The sequence below is a fragment of the Nomascus leucogenys genome, chromosome 12 (genome assembly GCF_006542625.1).
Source record: "Nomascus leucogenys isolate Asia chromosome 12, Asia_NLE_v1, whole genome shotgun sequence".
Lineage (NCBI taxonomy): Eukaryota > Metazoa > Chordata > Mammalia > Primates > Hylobatidae > Nomascus > Nomascus leucogenys.
Window position 1 is genome coordinate 45103511 of NC_044392.1, and position 5831 is coordinate 45109341.

Here is a 5831-nt window from a genome sequence, read left to right on the forward strand (position 1 = left end):
GAAGGAGGGGCAGGATGGGCTGGAGAGGTAGGCAGGAGCTGGCCAGGACAAGAAGGACATCATCACCACACTAAGGAGTGTGAATCTGATGGCAATGGGGAACTAAGATGGTGCTTTTAGCAGAGGCATTTCATGATCACATTTTTTTTTTTTTTTTTTTTTTTTGAGATGGAGTCTCGCTCTGTTGCCTAGAGCCGGAGTGCAGTGGTGCAATCACAGCTTACTGCAACCTCCACCTCTCAACTTCAAGCAATTCTCCTGCCTCAGCCTCCCAAGTAGCTGGGATTACGAGTACCCACCACCACGCCCAGCTAATTTTTGTATTTTTTGTAGAGACGGGGTTTTGCCATGTTGCCCAGGCTGGTCTCAAACTCCCGACCTCAAGAGATCCACCTGCCTCGGCCTCCCAGAGTGCTTGGATTACAGACAGGAGCCACTGCGCCCAGCCTTTTCATAAATTTTTGAATAGTGATGGGATCTCGCTCTGTCACCCAATCTGGAGTGCAGTGGCACGATCACAGCTCACTGTAACCTTGAACTCAAGTGCTCCTCCTATCTCAGCCTCCTGAGTAGCTAAGACTACAAGAGCACCTCACCACACCTGGCTAACTAAAAAAAAAATTTTTTGGCTGGGCACTGTGGCTCACGCCTGTAATCCCAGCACTTTGGGAGGCCAAGGTGAGTGGATTACCTGAGGTCAGGAGTTCGAGACCAGCCTGACCAACATGGTGAAACCCCATCTCTACTAAAAATACAAAAATTTGCCCGGCGTGGTGATGCATACCTGTAATCCCAGCTACTGGGGAGGCCGAGGCAGGAGAATGGCTTGAACCCAGGAGGCGAAGGTTGCAGTGAGCGAAAATCATGCCACTGCACTCCAGCCTGGGCAACAAGAGCAAAACTCTATCTCAAAAAAAAAAAAAAATTTTTTTGTAGAGATGGGGTCTCTCACTATGTTGTCCTGGCCAGATAGCATGACCATCCTTTCTAAATTAGCCACCTCAAACCTTTCTGCCCCCATATCCTGGTTTATCTTTCTTTGCATTGATGATCACTACCAGAAAGTACATTATCTACTTGACTACTGTCTGCCTCCCTCCCCAATAGAATATCAGCTCCGTGCAAGTAGGGACCTTGTCTATCTTGTTCTCTGATGTATCCAGGGCCTAGAGTAGTTCCTGACACAGCATATATTCGATACATATTTATTGGATGAAAAGTTTTTTTTTTTGAGATGGAGTTTTGCTGTTGTTGCCCAGGCTGGAGTGCAGTGGCGCGATCTTGGCTTACTGCAACCTCTGTCTCCTGGGTTCAAGAGATTCTCCTGCCTCAGCCTCCCGAGTAGCTGGGATTACAGATATGTGCCACCATGCCCGGCTAATTTTATATTTTTAATAGAGACGGGGTTTCTCCATGTTGGTCAGGCTGGTCTCGAACTCCCCACCTCAGGTGATCTGCTCGCCTCGGCCTCCTAAAGTGCTGGGATTACAGGGGTGAGCCACCGCACCTGGCCATAGATGAAATATTTTAAATCCTTACAAGGTAGATATTATTATCTCCCTTCAGACCCGGGTCAGTTGGACTCAAATGCCTGTTTCCTCAGCCTGTCCCTTGAACAGTGTCTCCCAGAAACTCAAGGGCACTGGACATGAAGCCAGGTTTAGGCAACTGGAGGGGTCTCCGGGTGACCTGGGGAGCTGCTCAGACCCATGGGGATTCCCAGGTCTCAGCTACCTGGATGTTCGTCCCGAGTCAGGAAACGACTGGTAGCATCATTGTCCCCCATGTGTTGGATGCCAGAAGCCAGGGGCAAGTGGAAGCTGGAGATGACACCCGAGGAGGCAAGCCGAGTATGGAACCCTGGCTGAGCAGGGAAGCCACACCTGGGCCCCAATGAGGGCACTAAGGCTGGAGCCGCTTCTAGGAATTGGCCTGCGGCGCCACCTGGTGGCCAATGTTCAAAGACATGTTTCTTTGAACCTGTCCCCTGATCCCCAAGATCCATGCAGCCGGCCACCTGCTCAACCAGCAAGTCTCCTTGGGCACCTCCAGCACGAACTTCCAGACATCCCTCCAATTCTCTCCTTTCAAATGAACTTCACTCATCCTTCAGATCTACTTCATCCAGAAACCACTCCCTCCACCCTCTGTGGGCTCCAAGCACTCACTGAGTATCACTGTCTACCTCTGGGGTCCCAGGCTCTGGAGTCAGACTGCTCTGGTTTTGAACACCGAATTCTCTACTTACCAGCTCTGTGACCTAGGAAAGTTACTTAACCTCTCTGAACCTCAGGTCCCTTCATGTGAAGCAGAGACACCAAGTCCATCTTCACAGAATTGTGAAGACAATTACATCAAGTCTGAAAAGGCCAGAACAGAGCCTGGCACCAAACATGCACTCAGGAAACGTCAAGTCCCTTCCCACCCCTCTCTCTGCCTTTTTCTTCCCTTTCCTGAAAAAGGAAGTATGACAGATCAGAAAGCAGAAGGGAGTCACATGACTTGGGTTCTCTGGGCCTCAGTCTCCTCTGTAAAATGAGTGCATTAGGTAATTGATGAACTATTCATTCACTCATTCCCCTACTCATTCATTCATTCAACTTCTAGTCCAGCTCTGACATTCTATACTGTATGCTATCAATTCATCTGTGCCAGACTGCATCTTGCGTTGCAGAATCCCGTTAGTACCTTGCACAGTGCCTGGCACAGAGAGGGCAACTGGAAAATCCTCAACAACCTAAGAAGGACATGTTTACTGCCTCCCTCTCCCTGCCCCAAGAGAGCATCCAGCCCCTGGCTGGCACCAGGTGCCCCTCCCCCTCCCTCACCCCAGCTCGAAACCAGAGCTAGCACCACTGGGTGTGGAATCTGGGGACCAACTGTCACAGCACCCGCCTCCTGGACGCCTGGGTCCAGCCCTGAGTCCCAGAGGGGCCTCATCAACCAGCTGTCCTAAGGGGCCCAGACCGCCCCAGCCCCTCTGAGCTGCTCTCCCTGGGGAAATCAGACAGTGCAGGGGACCTGGCAGAGGGAGTGCCAGGGTAGTCCCAGGGGAGGAATAGAGACGTTTGTCCAGCTCCAAACGTAGGCTGAGCCTGCAAAGCCCTTGGAGATCAGATACACAACAACAGAAGGACTCATAGTGACCTCTCTTCCCCAATCTCTGCAGTCCTCTGAGTCCCAAAGACCTTTTCTTCTTTCTTTCTTTCTTTTTTTTTTAGATGGAGTTTGGCTCTTGCTGCCCAGGCTGGAGTGCAATGGAGGCCAATGTGGGCGGATCATGAAGTCAGGAGTTCGAGACCAGCCTGACCAACATGGTAAAACTCCGTCTCTACTAAAAATACAAAAATTAGCTGGGCATGGGGGTACGCGCCTGTAATCCCAGGTACTCAGGAGGCTGAGGCAGGAGAATTGCTTGAACCCGGGACTCGGAGGTTGCAGTGAGCCAAGATCACACCACTGCATTCCAGCCTGGGCAACAGAGCAAGACTCCATCTCAAAGATAAATAAATAAATAAATAAGCGTTGGGCATGGTGGTACATGTCTGCAATCCCAGCACTTTGAGAGGCTGAGGTAGGTGGATCACTTGAGCTCAGGAGTTTGACACCAGCCTGGCCAACATGGCAAAACCCCATCTCTACAAAAAATACAAAAATGAGCCAGGCAGGGTGCACATGCTTGTAGACCAAACAACTCAGGAAGCTGAGGTGGGAGGCTCACTTGAGCCTGGGAGTTCGAAGTTTCAGTGAGTCAAGATCATGCCGAAGTATTATAGCCTGGACGACAGAGCAAGACCCTGCCTCAAAATAAACAAACAAACAAATCAATCAATCAATAAAATAAAATAGGCTGGGTGCGGTGGCTCACGCCTATAATCCCAGCACTTTGGGAGACTGAGGCAGGCGGATCATGAGGTCAGGAGATCGAGACCATCCTGGCTAACATGGTGAAACCCCATCTCTACTAAAAATACAAAAAAAAGTAGCCAGTTGTGGTGGCACATGCCTGTAATCCCAGCTACTCGGGAGGCTGAGGGAGGAGAATTGCTTGAATCCAGGAGGCAGAGGCTCCAGTGAGCTGCGACTGTGCTACTGCACTCCAGCCTGGGCAACAGAGCGAGACTCTGTCTCAAAAAATATATAAAATAAAATAAAAATAAATTAGATGAGGTCTCACTTTGCTGCCCAAGCTGGTCTCAAACTCCTGAGCTCAAGCAATCCTTTCACCTTGGCCCCAAGGTGCTAGGGTTATAGTTATGAGCCACCGTGCTCTACCCCAAAGACCATTTTGTCCTTACATTTAATCCTGCTTACCCATGTTCTCTGGGTCATGTAGGCCAGTTTCTGTGTCTTACTGAGGGTGGGGATCAAGTCTCACATTTATTTTGTGTGGCCTACGTAATTTTATTCCATACTCTCATTGATTAAAATTAATTAATGCTAGTGAGGTTTGGACTGCTGGTATAAGGTAAAAAAAAAGAAAACAAAAAAATTAAATTAAATTAATTAATGTGTTGAGTGCATTCTATCAAAGGAGACAAAACTGTCTGAACCCTTAGCAGGAAGGACGGTGGTTAGATAGCAACACAGACTTCCCACAAGAAAGGGTTATTAAGGAAAAACAGGCCAGGGCCGGGCTGGTGGCTCACACCTGTAATCCCAGCACTTTGGGAGGCCGACGCGAGCGGATCACAAGGTCAAGAGATACAGACCATCCTGGCCAACATGGTGAAACCCTATCTCTACTAAAAATACAAAAATTAGCTGGGTGTGGTGGTGCGTGCCTGTAGTCCCAGCTACTCAGGAGGCTGAGGCAGGAGAATCACTTGAACCCAGGAGGGGGAGGTTACAGTGAGCTGAGATGGTGCCACTGCACTCCAGCCTGATGACCGAGCAAGACACCATCTCAAAAAAAAAAAAAAAAAAAGAAAGAAAGAAAAGAAAGGAAAGAAAGGCTGGACATGGTGGCTCATTCCTATAATCACAGCACTTCGGGAGGCCGAAGTGGGAGGATTGCCTGAGGCCAAGAGTTCAAGACCAGACTGGGCAACATAGCGAGATCTCACCTCTATAAAAAATTTAAAAATTGGCTGGGTATGGCAGCATGCGCCTGTGGTTCAGCTATTGGAGAGGCTGAGGTGGGAGGATCGCTTTATTGTGGGAGATCAAGGCTTCAGTGAGCCATGATCAAGCCACTGCATTCCAGTCTGGGTGACAGAGCAAGACCTTGTCTCAAAAAAAAAAAAAAAGAAAAGAAAAGAAAATGGGAGCCAGGCACGGTGGCTCACGCCTGTAATTCCAGCACTTTGGGAGGCTGAGGTGGGTGGATCACAAGGTCAGGAGTTCAAGATCAGCCTGGCCAACATGGTGAAACCCTGTCTCTACTAAAAATACATTAGCCGGGCATGGTGGCAGGCACCTGTAATCCCAGCTACTCAGGAGGCTGAGGCAGAGAACTGCTTGAACCTGGGAGGCGGAGGTTGCAGTGAGCTGAGATGGCGCCACTGCACTCCAGCCTCGGTGACAGAGCAAGACTCCGTCCCCCTACAAAAAAAAAAAAAAAAAAAAGAAAAGAAAAGAAAATGGGAAAATCTCATTATACATGGGAGAGAAGGCTCAGCTAACTAGGACAGATAGAGAAGGCATCCTGAGAGAAGTATGAAGATGGGGGAGATGACCTCTCTAAGGGCCAGTCTGCTTGGTAAGGCAGCCTTGGTGGCAGCCTCCTGTGTCTCCCTCCCTCAGGGTTCTGAGAATAGGGCTAAGGAGGGGCAAGTGTTAGGTGTGCACCCCCATCCCTTGGTACTGAGTGTTCAGACAGTGATAACAGG